Source organism: Phocoena sinus, chromosome 15, assembly GCF_008692025.1.
Source record: "Phocoena sinus isolate mPhoSin1 chromosome 15, mPhoSin1.pri, whole genome shotgun sequence".
Taxonomy (NCBI): domain Eukaryota; kingdom Metazoa; phylum Chordata; class Mammalia; order Artiodactyla; family Phocoenidae; genus Phocoena; species Phocoena sinus.
Genome location: NC_045777.1, coordinates 3,078,086 through 3,096,804, shown reverse-complemented (window position 1 = coordinate 3,096,804; position 18,719 = coordinate 3,078,086).

The following is an 18,719-nucleotide window of genomic DNA, read 5'->3' as shown; positions in this document are numbered from 1 at the left end:
AGAGGTTACTGTGAAGCTTGGTGGCTGGGGAGGCGTGTGGGCAGGGTTAGATCAGGCAGGGCTCTGAAGCTCAGGGAGAAGCTTAGATGGACAACGGGGAAACATCACAGGGCTTTAAGCAAGGGAGGGAGGATCTAATTTGTGTTATAGGCTCATTCCTCTTGCTGCTGTATCTAGACCATATTAAAGGGAGCAGAGTGGGAGTGAGGGGACCATTGGGAGATTGTTTAAGAAGCTGGTGGTGACGGGGGCCTGGACTACGGTGACGGCAGGGGGAAGAAAGTACATGGATTTAAGATCTATTTTAGAAGTAGAAACATAGCCATCATAACAAACACCATCATCATCGTCATCTTCACCATTACTATTTCGTAGCCACTCCTTGTTGGTTACCCACTATGCTAGCAATTTGCTGACAGTCCCATATATAATATTTGAAACAACCCCATGAGGTAGTTACTCTTCTTTTCATCCACATTTGGAGACCAGAAAACAGAGGTTCATAGAAATTATGAGATTTATCAAACTGCCACATTTGTCACTGATAGAACTGGTATTGGAATCTAAGGGTGTTGGGCGTGCCAACCAGTGTTCTGAGCCACTGCTACTGTTGGATCAGAATCACAGGGTCCGGGAGATGCCACAGCCCATGCCCCCCGTCACTTACTAGATGCAAGACCCTGACGGTCACTCTCTCTCAGCCTGATTTCCACTCAGGCCAGAGTTCAATGCAGAACTGTTTTCAGGGTCATATGCAGTTTTTGTAAATACTACAGCAGTGCTCAAATTTGCATTATTAGAGATGATAAAGCACCAGTCCCAACAGCCTTAGTACAGTTTTCTTCTGGAGAAGCAGACTTCATGACAGGAGTAGACATTTCCGACAAAGAGCCTCATGCTGGAGAATCCCAGAGAGCGTGAAGAGATCCTTTGGTAACCAGAGTTCCTTTCCCTGACACTTGAAGGAAAGTGGCAGCTTGGGTTTGAGACCCGCTCTGCCCCCAGAAGCATCTCCCTGTTCCCCTACATTATGTTCTCCAGTGTGTTATGGCACCTCAACACTGGTCATGGGGGTACCAGCAATGCCTAGACATGCCGTGCATTCTACCTTCCCAGGGGGTCTGTCCCCCCACCCCCCGCCGGAATGCCCACTCCTCGCTCCTGCATTTTCTGCAAACCTCGCCTTATCAGGAGCCAACCCTGATGCCCCCTCCACACTTCCCTGCCTCTCCTGCTCTCCCTGTGCTTTTCCGATGATGATAATCACCAGCAGGTATTACATGCTTACTCTTTTCCAAACACTGTGTAAAGAGCTTTGAAAGTGCTGCTTCATCAATCAGACTGCAAACCTCCCTAACAAGATCAAATTTGTCATCACTGTCCCTTTACAGATGAGGAAACCAAGGTCTAGAGAGGTTTCAGGAGCTTGGCTGAGGCAGCTGTGCTGGTGAGAGGCGCCCCTGGGATTTGAGCCCGCATCTCTCTGTCCACCACACTGCTGCTGCCTGTCTGTTCATCTCTCTCCTCCCTGAGGTCGGGGCCCTTTTGTGCTGACACTCGCTAGCACAGTGCTGGGCACATAGTGGCCGAATTGCTGAATTGAACTGAGTGCTAGGGAACGTCTGTCTGCAATGGGATGTTCGCGCCGAATGGGAAATGAGCCCATGGAATCCCGTCGCCATGGGCTGCGCCCAGACCTTAGAAAATGCTGCTTCTGCTAATGATAGCAGCCAAGAATTACAGAGCATCTCTTTTGCAGCAAACACCGTGCAGAGCACTGTGTAAAGTCATCTTTGCTGTGCGGCGTGAGTGTGGATGAGGAAGCTTGGTTAGGTAACTTGCCTGGGAGTGCAGGCTGCACCCTGCCCGGGGCTCAGAGGCATAGCCTCTCAGCCCCGCACCTGCGGGTCTGCAGCACGTGATCCACAGGGTTTGGCCACTGACCCGACCACGCGGCAGAGAGGGCTGGATGCTGAGCTGAGGGAAACACAGATCAACTGCAGGTCCATAGTCCACACGCAATCGTTACACTTTCACCTTGGTCCTCTCCTTTTTTCTGTCATCAAAGTAAGCTAGATGGCACCCTGGCCATTTGTTGTCAGATGTTGTATTATCTTTGAGTTTTCTGTGTCTTCTTCTCAAATACAGAAGAGGAGAAGGAGCTAGAGGAAGGGATAAAATGTGCTCCATGGTCCTAAGTCTCCAAATGTCCTCCTGATTGTCGCTCACGAGGCTGGCTGGTGAGGAGGCAGGCTGGGGTGGCCCTAAGCCAAGGGGTCTGATGTGGGGTCTGCAGGGAACACTAGTGCGTTCAAGTGGCATGTTTCTCGGTTGGATCTCGAGTGTATAAAGGGACTGGGCCGGAGGGTTTGTGAAGGTGGGATGCGTGGGCATATTTGTGGGAGGCACTGGTGAGGTAATGAGCGTGATTGGGTGGTGTCCCTGGTCAGTGGGCCTGAGCTCTGTCTGGACCAGCTGCGCTTTGCAGCTGGGGTTTACAGGAGGGGCCCAGAAGCTCCGTGTTCTCACAGTCCAGCAGACTGGGAGCCGTGAGCACAGGTGACCAGACGGGAAAGAGAGGTCCCAGCTGAGGACGGACTGTGAGAGCTAGCTCTAGGCTGCCCTCAGGCCAGTGACCTCCCAGTGAACAAACAGGACACAGGTAGGGCGAAGAGAAAAGGGCGGTTGGCCTCTAAGCCCTGCTTTCGAGCCAGCCTGGGGCGGCCTCTGGGGGGTGAAGGAGGTTGGGTGCTGCCGGCATCTGTTCTCTTGGGCACCCTGGGCGTGTCAGCTACTATGGGTGGGCCGATGTGAATCCACAAAGCTCTGCGGCTCCACCCCTGGCTGGAAGGAGCCCCAGAAGTAAGGCTGAGGAGGCCCTAGGGTGCACTTGGGGATTTATCCACTCAAAGCTGCCATGCCTACTTTGTAAACTGGGGCTCCCAGCACCTCCTTGCTGCCTCACCAGCTGGTGAACTAGAGCAGCTGGCCGGGGAAGTGGGTGTGGAGGCAGCTTGGCCCAGGAAAAGGACCTTGGACAGCGGCAGACTCGGAGCAATTGGCGACTGACTCCAAATTGTTTAAAACAAACCTTGGTGCTATGCGGCTGCTTCCCACTAGCTATCTGTTTTACATTTGGTAGTATATATAAGTACATGCTACTCTCTCACTTCATCACTTCGTCAAACCTTGGGCAAATTACTCAACCTCTCTGAACTCCAGGGCTTGTCTCTACTGATGGGGAGGTGCCAGCATTGCTGGATTCATGATGAAGAACATGATGATGATAACGACTCTAATACCATTTATTTCACTCTTACTCTGTGCCAGGAGCTGTGTTCAACACCATATAGATATAATCTGAACGAATTCTCAGAACAACCCAGGAAGTGTTATGCTCATTTTCCAGATAAGAATCAGTGCTGAGGGGGGTTAAGTACTAGTACTTGTTGTCACTAAGTACTAGTAAGAGGCTGTAGTGAGTCAAATGGCATAGTCTCTCCAAAAGATATGTCCACCAGGAACCCATGAATGTGACTTAATTTGGGGAAAGTTTTTGCAGATGTCATTAAGTTAAGGATCTCTAAGTGAGGTCATCCTGGGCTATCCAGGTGGGCTCTGAATCCAGTGATGTCTGTCCTGATAATAGACAGAAGAGAAGGCGGAGACACACAGCGGACAAGGCCATGTGCAGATGGAAGCAGGGACAGGAGCAATGCTGCTACAAGCCAAGGATGCCTGGAGCCGCTGGAAGCTGGGGGAGCAGCAAGAAAAGATTCTCCCTTGGAGCTCTGAGAAGGAACCATGCCTGCCCACACGTTGATTTCAGACGTCTGGCCTCCAGCACTGTGAGAGATCGAAGTCCTATTGTTTTAAGCCACCCAGTCTGTGGTCCTATGTTACAGCAGCCTCAGGAGACTGAGGCAGAGGCCCAGCCAGCACTGGAGCTCAGACCATCTGTGTCTTGGGAGGTGATGCATGTAGAGTGTCTAACAGACACACAGTAAATGTTCAGTTAACGCCACAGTGTCAGTGCCTTATTACCATGGTGTGGCCTCTTCTGCTGATAGTCTAGGGAGAGTTCTTCCCTTGAGCTGTTCTCTCTGGTGAAACCAGGAGGAACTGGGGACTCTGCCACAATGAGATGAGTCATGTTTGCTATCCATTCCACACCTGAGGTTTCATCCTTGGGGCACACGAGGTGACACCTGTGTACAGAGGTGCGATGTGGAGTGGGCAGCCAGGAGACCAGTTCTGTTTCTGCATCGCCTGGACACTTAGGTTTGGGAGTTTCAGTTGGGTGGTTGGAATGGTGGTGAAGGGCAAGGGTGTGGAAGTCAGTCAGACACTGCCCCTGCTTCTGGCAAGTTGTCTGCTATTGCTCAGCCTTGGTCTCCCACCTGGGCAGTGGGCCTTGAGGTGGTGCAGGTAGAGCATTTAGCACAGACCCTAGAATAGGGAGAACATTGTACATATGTATTCAGTAATATGCATATATTTATTATACATTTGTATATTTGTTATTTTTATATATTTTAATGTTTTAACTACATATAACAGTAGATTACTTATTTGAAACATGGATTTAAGAACCATTTTTAATCACAAGTGTTATATTGTTCATCGTGAAGATTCAGATTTTTGAAACAAGACATATAACTAGGAAAAGAAAGGAGTGCATGTAAAACAAGTTAGCAGCAAAGGTGGTGAATGTTTAGTGTATAGCTCATGCATATTTCCTCTTTGCTGATACTTTTCTTTACTTAAAGTTTGGATCTAATTGTACATAGTGCCTTGAACTCTCTTCCTTTAACAATACACTGTGCATGTTTTCCCCTGTGGTTAAACATTGCTCCTCAAAGCCGTGTTTAATGGCTTATTATATTCTGTATGGGAGTTTCCTTGAGGCGCCCATGGTCTGAATGATGTCTGCAGTCACGGGAAAAGAAAGATGGCTTTTTGATGGTAGAGTGTGCAGAAACTGTCTGCACGGAGATGGTGACAGGAAGCAGGCAAAGTCCCGGCAGCTCCCCAAGATATGCAGCTGCTGGGGTCCCTCTCTCCCTCCAGAGGGGCTGTTCCAGTTTCCCTCCTCTCCCCACCCTCGGCATGGCATAAGACTGCCATTTCCTCAAAATTTTCTGGCAAGGTACTGTCAAAGTACAAATTTTGCCGATCTGAATGTGTAGAAATTCTATCTTGTTGTTTTCATTTGCATTTCCCATATTGCTTGGGAAGTTAAACATATTTTCCATCTGATTTTCCCATCTCCCCTTTTGTGACTTGCCAATTTTTCCATTGGGTTCAGTGCATTTTTCTTACTAATTTTTAGGAGTTCTCTGTATAGTCTAGATACTATTTCTTTGTCAGCAATATGCATTGCAAGACTTTATTTTAGACAGGACTTGCTTTACTGTGGCTTATGGTGTCTTTTGTCAAAGCAAGATTTTTAGGTTTAATATAGTTAAACTTATCAATCTTTTCCTTTATGGTTTGTGCTTTGGGTTTCTTAAGATGTACTTACTACTCCAGTTCTGTAGAGATACTCCTCTGTTTTATAGCAGACTAATATGCTGGTAAGCTGTGATGCTTAGTAACTCTGCAACTTGGGAAAGGGTTCTCTCTGGACCAAGGTCTCTCATTTATAAGATGGGGATAATCATAGTATATTCTTCATTGAATCATTTTGCAAATTTATTGGAATTTACTCATGTAATGTCCTTAAAATAGCACCTGGCACCTGAAAATCACTCTGGAAATGTTAGATTATTATTATTGTCCTAGAAGTTTTAGTTTTCCTTTTAGCATTTATGCCTTAAATCCATCTGGAATTTATTTGTGTGCTCAGTGTGGATCCAATTAGATTATTTCCTAGCTGTTGTCCCAACGTCAGTTATTCAGTGGTCCATCTTTTCACCACTAGTTTTTAATGCTGCTTCTGTTACATAGCAGGTTCCCAGGTAGTCATTTCTACGCTATCCTATCCCAAGGTTCTATTTTGCTATCCCTAGGCCAATAGTATGTATTTATCTAGTGTAACCTTAATTGATGATAACAAAGAGGTCACTACCTGCTCTACATTTATCTCCAAAATTGTCTTGGTCGTTCTTTGCATTTATTCATCTATGTGGATTATAGGGGCAGCTTATCATGTTCCATGAAGAACAGATGGCCACAGTACTTTCTCTCCCAGACATACCACAGTCCCCTTAGGACATTTTCCTGGTGTTTGTGTTTGTTTAATACATTTGTGATCTAAAAAATATTCAGTTTGCTCAACTTTCCTATGCATCTTACCAGTGTTTCTGGTGTAGGTACCTGGGCTGTGTTGTGAAACCAGGTTGATTGTTTCTTTTAAACAGTTCCTGAAGTTCACCTTAGCCAAGGAATTTCAAAACTTTGGCTTCTCAGAGATGTTCTCCAGATTTTGGAGCTTGTAGGGGACTTCCTTATAGGCCAGGTCAAACATGCCTTTGCCAGCTAGGCAGTTGTCAGCTGTGTTTTTTTGGCCTTGCCCTAATTTGATCACTGGGTCTTTTTCAAACTCAGCCAAATTTCTGGCATATTTCTTCTTTCCATCTTTTCACTTTCATCTTTTTTGATATTAGTATAGCTCGTTTAAGTGTCCATGGAGGTGGATAAATCCTATTTCAAAATCTCTGTCTTTTAGCTTAGTATTTTATCCATTTACATTTATTGTGATAGCTTATGATTTTAGGTTTAGTTCTACAATGTTATTTTGTATTCTCTATTTATTATCTTTTGCTTTGATAATTTTTTTCTCTTTTCAGTCTTGTAGTACAGACTGAATAATTGAATTGCGTTTTCACTTCCTTGTACTGGTATGGGAGCGCCACATTGAATTGCAGTTCTTTTAATGGCCAACCTTAAATTTTTAACAGGCACACTTGTTTTAATGAACTCTGAAGTTAGTGAATATATCTCCCTCCCCCTCCCCCAAACAACATAAAGACATTTAAACCTTTCTGTTTGATTGCGCATTCTGTTTTCCAAGTATTTTACTTTTACCTTATTTTTTAACCTCCCTAAATTAGTAATCATGCTTATTATTTTTATAGTCAATGACTATTTAGTTCTTCATATATTTTCCAGTATTTTGATCACCACTCTCTTGATTCTCACTCTTTGCTACTCATTTCTTATTAGCCAACAACTTCTTTTAATAGTTCTTTCATGCTGAGTCTGTGAATAGTAAACTTTTTCAATCTTTATTTGTCTGAAATGTCCTGATTTTACCTTTACTCTTGAACAATAGTTTGTCCTGATATAGAATTTTAGATTTTTTTCCTTATTGTTCCATAAAGGTATCATTCCATTCCCTCGTCATCTTTATTACTGTGGAAAATCACTTGCCCCTCTGGCTGCTTTTAAGGTTTTCTCTTTGTCTTGGATAATCTTCATTTCACTGTGATATATCTAGGAATGGGTGTATCTCACATGTTTTCAATGTAGAATTTTCTGTTCATCCTCAATTTTGGAAAATTCCAAAATGACTTTTTTTGAAGATTGCCTCTCTTCCATCTCTACTATCTTCTCCTATAACTTGCTTTAAATATGCATTGGGTCTTCCGATTCTATTATCTATGCCTCTTAATCCCTTGTCATAATTTGTATTTTCTGAATGCGCTGTTAGTGATTTATTTGGCTCTGTTCTCCAGCTACGTCTAATCTCGTTTCATCTCTCTTTTATTTATTTATTTATTTTTTGTGGTACGCGGGCCTCTCACTGTTGTTGCCTCTCCCATTGTGGAGCACAGGCTCCGGACATGCAGGCTCAGCGGCCACGGCTCACAGGCCTAGTTGCTCCACGGCATGTGGGATCTTCCCGGACTGGGGCACGAACCCGTGTCCCCTGCATGGGCAGGCGGACTCTCAACCACTGCGCCACCAGGGAAGCACTCATCTCTCTTTTGACTTTTAGGTATTAGTGACTGTGCTTTTCATTCCTAACAGTTGTGTTTGGTTCTTTTTATTAAGCTCACCATTCCTTTCTTTCATAGTATTTTGTGCTTTCATAATGGCTCATCTTTTATCCCTTTCAGATTCTTTGATTTTTCCAAGTTCTGGGAAAGATAAAAAAATTTGTTGTTGTTGTATATTGCTGACTCTCTGTTATGATCCAGCTTTCCCTCATGTGGTTTATAACTTTAATTTTGATTTTATCTTTGGTTGATATGGCTATCTACCATGCCAGTTGTATGTGACTTTGGTTACCAAAGTATCGCTACAGATCTGCTTCCCCAGCTGGCGTTCAAAAGTTATATTTATTGGTTTGGGATCCTGCATCAAATGAACTGTAAACTTGAACTCTATATCCTGGAGGGTGTAGACTTGGGTTAGAATTTCTAGCAAGGCTTGGTTTCTTGAGGGCCAAATGGTGCAAAGCTCTCTTGCTGTTACCCTGGGCTAGTGGAAGTGAAATTGTGGAGCAAAATGTCTGAAGAAGTTTAACACTTTATTTCACATTGTCACATTATCCTCCAATTAAAATACTACCACAAATGGTTCATAAATGCAATTTTTTCAGTTTTCTTGTTAGCCATGGTCCAGTGGTTCTCAACTGGGGGCAGTTTTGGTGCCCAGGAGACATTTTGCAATGTCTGGAGACATTTTTGGTGGTCCCAGCTGGCAAGACGGTTCTACTGGGGTCATATGGGTGGAATCTAGGGATGCTGCTGAATGTCTGCAGTGCACGAGACACTCTCCAGCCAAGGATGACCTGGGCTATCATGTCAGTTGTACAAAATTGAGAAACCCTGCTCTAGACTGAAAGCCCCTTGAGGGCAGGGACTCAGTTGGACTGGTTCCGGTCTGTATATTCTTTTTCGTCTGTGTGAATTGCTTGGCACGTAGCAGTGACTCAGTAAGTTCTGCAAAATATCAAATAATCACTAACTCTTAAAAGTTATTCTTGCCAATATAACAGGTAAAAAATTATCCAAATATCTACAGTTGGGGTTATGAAGACTAATTGTATTAATTGAGAAAAATATCCAGCACCCTGCTCTGTGACATCAGAGTCACCACATGGGTGTCCCTGGAGGGGAGTCTCTCACCTCTGTTACCGTAGCTACTTGGTAGCAGGATATCTGAGCAGCCCTTGATTCTTTTCCCAGAGCCTTCACATGTGTAGTTTCTCTACCACTGCTTACAATACCCTATGCCAGGTGCAAGGAGGTGCTGTGTCGGCAGGTGAGGCTCTAAGTCTGGGAGCACCTCAGGGACACTGGCCATTTCAGAGTGTGAATGAGTTCTCCTACCTGGATGCTGCTTTTGCACACCTGTGCCAGGCTCTTCCCCTGGACCCAGCATCTGAGGAGCTATGGATAGGACCTCATCTTGGTGAGCTTCCTTTTAGTACCTAGGACTTAAACTTGATGTGGAACAGTGTGGGGGAATTGGTGAGAGGAGACGACTTTTATTACCTCCCAAAAGGTACCAACTTCACCAGATTGTAAGCAAACCTTGGGGAAATACTATGGCTTTCTTTTTTTCAAGGGTTTCCATAAAGTACAGCCCAGCAGAGCAAGAATTAACCACACCTATATGACTCCAGGAACCATCCCAGCCCTGGGAGGGATGGTCCCCAAGAATCTGATAAAAGCTGTGAACTAGGAAAACACCTGATTGTATACCCAATTTCAGGGGTTTCAGGACACCTGGGCTCCAGGAATCCTTGGTTAAAAGCTACAGCCTGCACTAAATTGGACTTTAATGGTCAACGGATGCGAGAAATCGATGTAAAACCACCCAGGTGGCCAGGGTCCAGCAGATCCCAAGTTTGTGCTCCTCTCACTCCTGCATTTTGCACATGCTGCGCCTTTCAAGGGAAATGCACCTGCCTCCTTTGAAAACTCTTATTGACAGCTCAGAAGACACTGTCTCTAGCGCATGTGCATGTTTCCTCTCCTCCCTGGGGGCAAGGTTGAGCATCACCTTCCAAATCCCCACATTCCCTCCCCCACATCTTTCACTGCACTCACAGAGCTCTGGTTATTTGCTTATATATTTGTTTTTCCAGGTTGACTGTGGGATGCTTATGAGCAGAGATCATGTCTTAGTTTTCTTAACTTTGTTGGCCCCTCATTGTACAGTGCCCGGACCATAGTAGTAAGTTAATAGATGTTGCAAAACGGCAGAGTGCAATAAAGCGTGGGGATTTCGAGAATTCAAAGGAGGAGAGCAGAGGAGATTCACATGAGTGACGGTCTTGTGTCTACATATTGGGGCGAGATAATATGTACGTTTGGGCAGGGCGAGATAATATGTACGTTTGGGCAGGGGCACAGATGATTTGTGACTCTTTAAAAAATATTTCACCCAAATACCATTGACTTGTCTTGAATTAAAACTCAAGTTCAAGAATCAGGAACCCATTCCTCCACCATGGGTATAGTTTGAGCGTGGAGGACTTCGGCTCCGGTAGAGCCCTGAAAAGGGACAAATTGTCTACGTTGGCGAGAGCACTCGGCATCTGGAGCCGAGTTGTTGCTGCTCTGAAGATTCATCTCAGCGTCTCTGAACTGCGGGGAGGCAATGGCTATGGTGCGTGTTGTCTGGTATGAGTTACTGCTACAGATAAATCTGACAAGCCGGCAGCCACGGTGAAATGAATTGCCTCAGATACACACATTGTCTGCCTGCTGTGTTAGCCTCCATCTTTAAGCTGGAAGAGCAGGGCACAGCTAACTGAGAAGGAGAAAGAATCCCTCACCTGAGGCTTCAACCCAAACATGGTGACTCACTGGTTCCTCTCTGACTCACTGCCCTGGGGACCCTGGTAAGGTCCGATTCCCAGAAGAAGAGAAAAATTGAATTCCATCACAAGCCCAGTATCCCCGGGGGAGGGAAGCTCCTACCTGCCCTGCACCTACCAAGATTCTGAGGCTAGGGTCACATCCTGCTGCCTCTGTGCTCCCGGGAGTGGGAGGAGAGAAAGTGTCTGTCTCCATCTCTGTGTCTGTTACACACGATGGACTCATGTGTACAGCAGGGAGGAAATGAAGAAATATACTTAAATACACACATAGATACGTGGACGCAGAGCTGACCATACATTCAACCATGTGGTGATTAAACAAGCGGTGTCCTGGTAGTCATTCTGGTTAGCTCAGCCCTTCAGTAGAACCACACTGAACGTTTTAGCTACTTCATCCCAGGTTCTCTCCCTCCCTCCTTCTTTCCCTTCCTCCATGTCTCTCCCTCTCCCCTCCCCCCTCTATCTCATAACTTTTAGGCTGATCTTGTGCATTGATTCTTCTTGATAAACTTTAGAAACATGTTGTCAAGCTTCAGAAATCACCATGTTGGGATTTCAATTGGAATTTCATTAAATTTATAGTTTAATTTTAAAAGTTTTGATACTTTTGCTACATCATACCTTTTCATTCAAGAATATGATGCATCTTTCTATTTCTTCATGTTTTGTGTTTCTCAGTAAAGTTTTAAAATATTTTTTATGAAGTCCTGCACATTTCTTGTTGAGATTATCCTGAGATATATTTTTTGTGGCTCTTATACATGGAATCTTTATTATATTTTTCTCACTGGTTATTATGTGGATTTATTTATTAATAGGTCACTTAGTAATCTCTCTTCAATACCTCAGTAACTTTTTAGATCTAAAAAGTTTTCCAGGTAGACTTTATGGGTTTTTTAAATATGAAAATAATAATCTTTGTCTTCAACTTTCCAACAGATCATTTTAGAATGTTTAATTACTTTTCATAGAACAATAAGTGCAAAGAAGGTGGGGATTCTTGCCTTTTTATAGACATTAATGAAATACTTTAGTATTTTACTGTTCAGTGTGATATTACATGAAGATAGTTATTCTTTACCATGACAGCAAATTTCCTTCTGATTTGATTTTACTAAGAAATTTTGTCAGAAAATGAACATTGAATTTCATCAGATGCCTTTCCATGACTACATCCATGTAGGAGGTAATGATAAGATTTTCTCAGTTAACCTCATAAAATACCTTATTCTAAATATATAAGTACTTCTGTAAGTTCTCCTGCATTTAACTTTTTTTCATCACTTTGCTGGTGTGTCTTTTGTAAACATGTTTAGACATGTGTTTACCAATATGAGGTATTTTATCATTTAATAGAAAGTTTAACCCATTTACTTTTTTGTCATAATAGATATGATATGCTTTACCTTCTTTTCTTCATCCCGTTTTCTGTATTTATGCTTCCTGTTATTTTCTTTACTATGTGGATTATATTGTCTTTGATCATTTTTTCTAGGAATCTTGAAGATTTGTGTCCTGCTTTTTATTGCCATTAGTAGTTACCTTTAAGTATTTGGTATTAAAAAACACCAAAACATTTATTTCTGGAGTTATCAGTTTTAAGAAGAACAAATATCCATTGTGTCCCCTTCACATAATAAGAGGAATATGCCAGTTAAGAAGAAGTTTGGCTAAAAGAAATAGAAGCCATGCTCACTGGGGCTTAAATAACTAAGGGTTTATTTTTCTTAAAAGATGAGAAGTCTGAGATAGGCAGCTCTCAGCATTGGTTCAGTAGCTCAACAGTGTTGGAGCTAACATTTCTGTCACTCTCCTCTTCGTGGTAATAATATGGCTGCCACAGCTCCAGTCATCTTATTGACATTCAAGGCAGTAAGAATAAGGGAAGGTCTGTGCTAGCTGTTTCTGTCTCAGAAGTCCTAACACCTAGAAGACTTTGATTAACATCTCATTGGCCAGAATTCTGACACATGCCCTTACTGCCCAGGCACAAAGGATGTTCGGGGAGAGAGCATCTCTCCTTCCCAGGTAATGTAGGTGGCAGGGGGGAAGGGACATCAGCCTCAAATTAATTTATACACTTTAGTTTCCTCCCATCAATGCCCTCTGTGGGGACCTTCCCACCAAACGAATATTTTCTTTTATAAGTTGCACTGATGTCATCAGTTAAAATAAAGGATGATTCAAAAATTTCCCAGCCCACAGTAGGTGGTTAAAGCCGAGCCAGCTTTTTCAGCCTATTCACAAATCACCTTCGTTTAAATGGCTCTTCTTAATTAAATTGCCGAATTCCATATCCTTTATTCTATGATATCATTTTTTATCTGCATTTCATTCCAACATTATTGCCTTTTTTATTCCAAGTAATAACAAAATACATTTTCTTTCAAATAATTTGTATTGGGTTATCTATGAAAAAAGGTCCTTCAATGAGACAAATATTGTCACAAGCGTCAGGAATAGACAGATATCTGTCTCTGCCAGTACTGCTCTCTGATGGTATAATGCCTTCGTGTTTAGATACGTGGTCTGTCTTGGTTAACTGCTTTATGGCTTTAGAGCCTGTCTGGTTTAACACTGAGACTTGAGGCGATGGGGTGTTGACTGCAGATGTCTTTTCCCTCTCTTCAGACCACTTGCCTAATGAACGGGCTTACTTTAAGACTAGATGTTTGTTTCTCTGCAGAGCCTGGCATGCTTATGTATGTTGCAAAGTTTATGTAATTATTTCCATAGTTGTTACTTAAATGGACACAAATCAGTTGAAGGTTAGTTTACAAAAAAAGACAACCACAAGTTATGCTGCATCTCTGTGGTGCTTTCAAAAGAACTCAGAAGTCAGACCAGCCGGGTTCAAATCCTGGGTCTTCCCACTACCAGCTGCTTGACTTGAGCCACTTAGTGTTGTTGTCTTTGAGCCTCAGTTTATATAGTTTATACATTTTTATAAATTCATTTCTAACATCAGGTTGTTACATTATAAGATTGTTGTGAGGATTAGGGATTATATGAAAGGGCTCAGAATACGAAATGAATATGTTCATTTTAACCTTGGTAAGTTCCTTCTTTCTTGGTAAATCTTCAACTCAATGTTGCAAAATAAAAAGGGAAACTTCAGCTCAACTCTTCACTACACTTTGTCCAGGTGCTTTTGTACCAAATGGGGCGGTCATAATGTCTATCATACCCCCTGTCTTCTAGCTGAAAGAGCCTTACCTGGATCACCCCCTCTGGAAGCAGCACTGGCTATGTGTGTGTATAGGTGGGTCACCTGTGAGATCAGTGTGGACACCTGGTTGAGGACAGTTCAACCTGGGTGGGCTGGTGTGATGTGTTCTGCCCAGCAGAGGGTGGGAAACCTAAATGTGGGATGTGCTCACACTGCCCCTTTAGTGCTTGATAAAACCGACTCAAGATAAGACAAGAAATCCCATGCTCTTCCCAATATCTATGTCAGTTCCCTGGGGGCTGCCAGTTCTCGTGTCCAACTTTGACTCCAACCTCCAGCTTCTACCCAGTTTTTGAGTCACAGCATGGGCAGCCCATGCTTTGTACCACTTTGAGCCAGGGGTGGATCAGTCTCTTTCCTCCATTACCATAACACTGCTCACTCAGAGCTGTCATGACAACTCAGCATTCTGGTTCCCTGTTGCTGAAGACAAACCACTCAAAACTTTATGGCTTAAAACATCAACAGTATGAATCTTCCAAGATGGATCGCTTATCTGGCTAGAAAATTGGTGCTGACTGTTCATTGGGTGGTCAGACAGGACTCTTAGACCTGATTCCTATCCAGGCAGGTCTCTCCATGGGGCTGCTTGGGCTTCCTCACAGCGTGGCAGCTGGGTTCTAAGAATGAGGATTCCAAGAGACAAAATTAGAGTACAAGCGACTCAAGGCTGGGACCAGACCCAGAAACCAGCAGAACATTACTTGATCTTTCTGCTGTTAATCATGTAGTCACAGAGCCAGCAACTCACGGGGATCCCATCTCTGAATGAATTTTAAATGAATTTGAGGCCATCTTTAGTTTACTACACTTAGAAAGTTAGAGGAAGGTTTTACAGCTCATCACCACCAATGACTGCCAACCAAATATTAGACCCTGGTATTCCTAAAGTACTTCAGATGGCCCACCCTGCCATAGGGAGGCTCTCCCAGGCCCACCTTTCCTCATCTGTACCTTGTCTCTTCTGTCTCTCTCCCTTCCACATTTCTGTTCATTTCTAATGCTTAGGAACTTAATGACCTTGTTCACTTCTGGATCCCTGTTCTAATTTCAGGATCTCACCTAACGGTGTGGCTTCTTAAGACATTTTTCTAAACAAAGACATAGCTCTACTTAAGAAAAGCCAGTGACCAGCTCTGAGAATAACGTTTTACGACCCTGCTGCTGAGAAAAGGTGATTAAGTTAATCAGCCTGAGTCATGTCCTGCCCCTTGTCCCTCTCCCCCCGCTACTTCTCTACCCCTCCTGTCCTGTGTCCACCCCTTCCACCCTCGCTCTGCAGCAGACACATCCATCTCCCCGCTTCCTCACAGACCCAAGCGCGCTCTGCTTCCTGGCCTTCCCCCTGCTCGCCGAGCTTTCCCCTGCGTGCCCACCAGGCTCCACCCTCCCTGGCTTCTTGATTTTGTTAAAGGGCCAGCGTATTGGTGATGCCTTCGCTGCCCCACCCCCCCACCCGAGCTCACCCTTTCCCTGAGCACTTTCACTTTTGTCCCCAGCTCTTCTTACCGCGCAGCCTGCTCCTTAGGCCTGAATCAGTTGCCTCTTGTTTGTCTCCTGTGTGAGCTGGAGCTTCGTCTGTCTTGCTTGCTCCTGAGTCTTCAGCACCTGGAACAGTGCTGAGAACACAGTAGCTGGGCACTGAATGTTTGCTGAGTGATTATTAAGTGACTGAATAAGGTGAGGATTAGCCAGTAAGGATTGGGAAGACAACTAAGGTGACCCCCGCCCCAGGTTTGCCCGGGGCTGGGCGATTTCCCAGGGTAAAACTGAGGAAGTCCCAGGCAAACAAGGGTGAGTTGGTCACCCTCGTGACAACACGCCCCCACTGTCCTCAGCAAAATCAAGCTGCCATGGCAGTGAGACCATGGGGGCCTTGAGGGAAAGTCCCAGACTGTGTCCTCAGTTCACGGCCATCTGCATCCTGGCCACAGCACCCTATTCCTTAAGGGGGATCGCACAGCCCAACATCACAGCCTAGCAGTGGAGGACGTGGCAGGCTGCTGTCCTGATGGAGGAAGAGCACAGTTTCTAATTTATCTGAGCCGCTTGCAGCCCATGTGCTTTATGACATTGTTCAGGACTGCTGGCGGGGAGCCTGTGAGTTCTCCTTTCCCTCTCTTCCTAAGTGAGCCGCAGTGCCGCCTGCAGGCCTCTGGCTTTGCACGGTGCTGCACGGAGCTCAGGCTCCCGACTAGATGCAAGAGACAAAGCAGGCAGAGGAGCAGCGTGGAACAGCCTGAGATGAGCTGCAGTTGGGACCACCCATGGTGCCCGGCTGGACTAGGGCACCGTCCCTGCCCCTTGAACTTGCAGCAGAGGCGATGCAGCAAGGAAACACTCCTTCTTGCTCCTCTCACCTCTGACCCAGAGCTGGGGAGGTCCTGGAGGGCCCTCTTGTCTGTTGGGCAGTGATGTGGGGAACAAGCACAAGTAAACTTGAATGGGAACCACAAAGCCATGGAGGGAAGATGTGAGGAAAGCAAGCCTCCTGAAGACGCCTGAGCAGGGGGACATCTGGTGCCTCTTTGAGGGCTTGGCTTACAGAGATGTGCTTTGGCACCACTGCTGTCAGGCAGAGTGGACTCCCACATCGCCTGCTAGGCACGCCCATCCTGGTCCCACAATTTGGCTCCACAGCCCTGAAGCAGATTTTCAGACCCAGCAATAAAACAAAGCAACTCCATCAGTGCCAACCCGGTGTCCGCCCTGAGCCCTGGCAACATCTCTGCTGAGCTGCTTCTCCCAAGGCTGCAGCTTTCTGCTGCGTGGCGCTCACGTCTGCTGTCACCAGCTGGCTCCGGGTGACAAACAGTCACACTCCAGTGACTTCCTCCTGTGTTCCCAGGACATCTTCAGAGTGAAAGGGAGTCTCCAATTATGTGCTCCTTTTTTTTCTTTCCCACCAAGACAATGTTCAGTAATTAATTGCATATTTTAAGTATGCCAGGGAGATTTGCATTTTTCTCCAAGGAAGAATGAAGTGACAGCTTCTGCTTAAAAACGAGTCCAAACGCAGCCTCCTTCCAGGCCAGTAGTCGGTGGACCTGCTGTAAGGGACGGCAGATTATTTTGCCCCGCTGAGAAAAATCCTTTTTGTTCAGAGTGGGGAAAGTTTGACATTGTGTGCTGCTGCAGAGGCATCTTGGCAAGGCCTTTGTTAAAATTTACTTCTCGTTGGGACTTCCCTGGTGGTCCAGTGGGTAAGACTCTGCGGTCTCAATGCAGGGGGCCCACACGCATGCCGTAAGTAAGAAGTCTGCATGCCGCAACTAAGACCAGGCACAGCCAAAATAAATAAATAAATAAATATTAAAAGAAGTTCTTTCTCATCTTTTGTTAATGAGATTTGGTTCAGAGAGACTGTCTTGTGGGAGAATTAAAACCCTGTCTTGGAAGGCAGTTTTTAAGAGTTGGCTGAGGTTTGGCGACAAGTGACTCAGCAGCTAATACCACGGTCTTCTGGTTGCAGGGACTGCTGGTTGTTGTGGGGAGGGAGCAGCTGGCCAGGTGGTCCTGCAAAGGATGGTTGGCAAGAAACAAAACACCGCACACTCTCACTGGATCTGCTGGGGTCTGCCTTCCCCCACGCCATGATTCCCCCCAGAGTCTCCATAGGTGTCCCAAATGAGAACGTAATCTTTGGAGCCAAGCAAGCTTGGGTTTGAGTCCAATCTCACCTCTTCCTAGCCTGTGACCTCGGGCAAGCCTCAGTCCCCCATCTGTAAAGTGAGGGCATTGTCGCAGGATTGCAGAGGGGATTCGATGGGACGGTCCTGCGTGGAGCTTGGCACAAGGCAGTGGCTCGGGGCGGGGCTCAGCACACCCGCTATGGTCCGGCTCAGCATCGGCAGGGTTCCTTTCAGCCCTATGAATCTTTAGTCTTCTTCTGAAGTCTGTCCATGCTGCCCTTCTATCCTGGAATGTAGGATTCCTGGCAGATGCACTTTCTCTCCGTTTGATGAAACTTAACCCATAGAATGTTCATAGGAGCATTAATTAGAATAGCCCAAAGTGGAAACAACAAATGTCCATCAGCTGATGAGTGGATTAACAAAATGTGGTGTATCCACACTGTGGGGGATATTATTGAGCCATAAAAAGGAAGGAAGCACTGGTGAACAGTACATCATGGATGAGTCCCAAAATATGATGCTAAGGGAAAGAAGCCAGTCACACACAAAAGACCACATTTTGTATGATTCCATTTATATAAAATGTTCAGAATAGGCAAGTCCATGGAAACGGAAAGTAGATTAGTGTTTGTCAGGGGCTGGGAGAGCGAGGGATAGGCTGTGACTGCTCATGAGTATGGGGTTTCTTTTTGGGGTGATGACAATGATCTAAAATTAGATTATGGTGGTGGCTTCACGGTTCTGTACAGGGATACCTTTTTTTATTGTGCTTTAGTGAGCTTTGCTGATACTGCATTTTTTTTTTTTTTACAAATTGAAAGTTTGTGGCAACCCTGTTTCAAGCAAGTTTATCAGTGCCAATTTTGCAACAGTGTTATTTTAAAATTAAGGTATGTACATTGTTTTTTTAAGACATAATGTTATTGCACATTTAATAGACTACACTATAGTGTAAACATTACTTTTATATGCACCAGGAAACCAAGAAATTCCTGACTTGCTTTATTGTGATAATCATTTAGTTCTGTAACTGAACCTATATCTCCAAGGTATGCCTGTAAATATAAAAAAATTG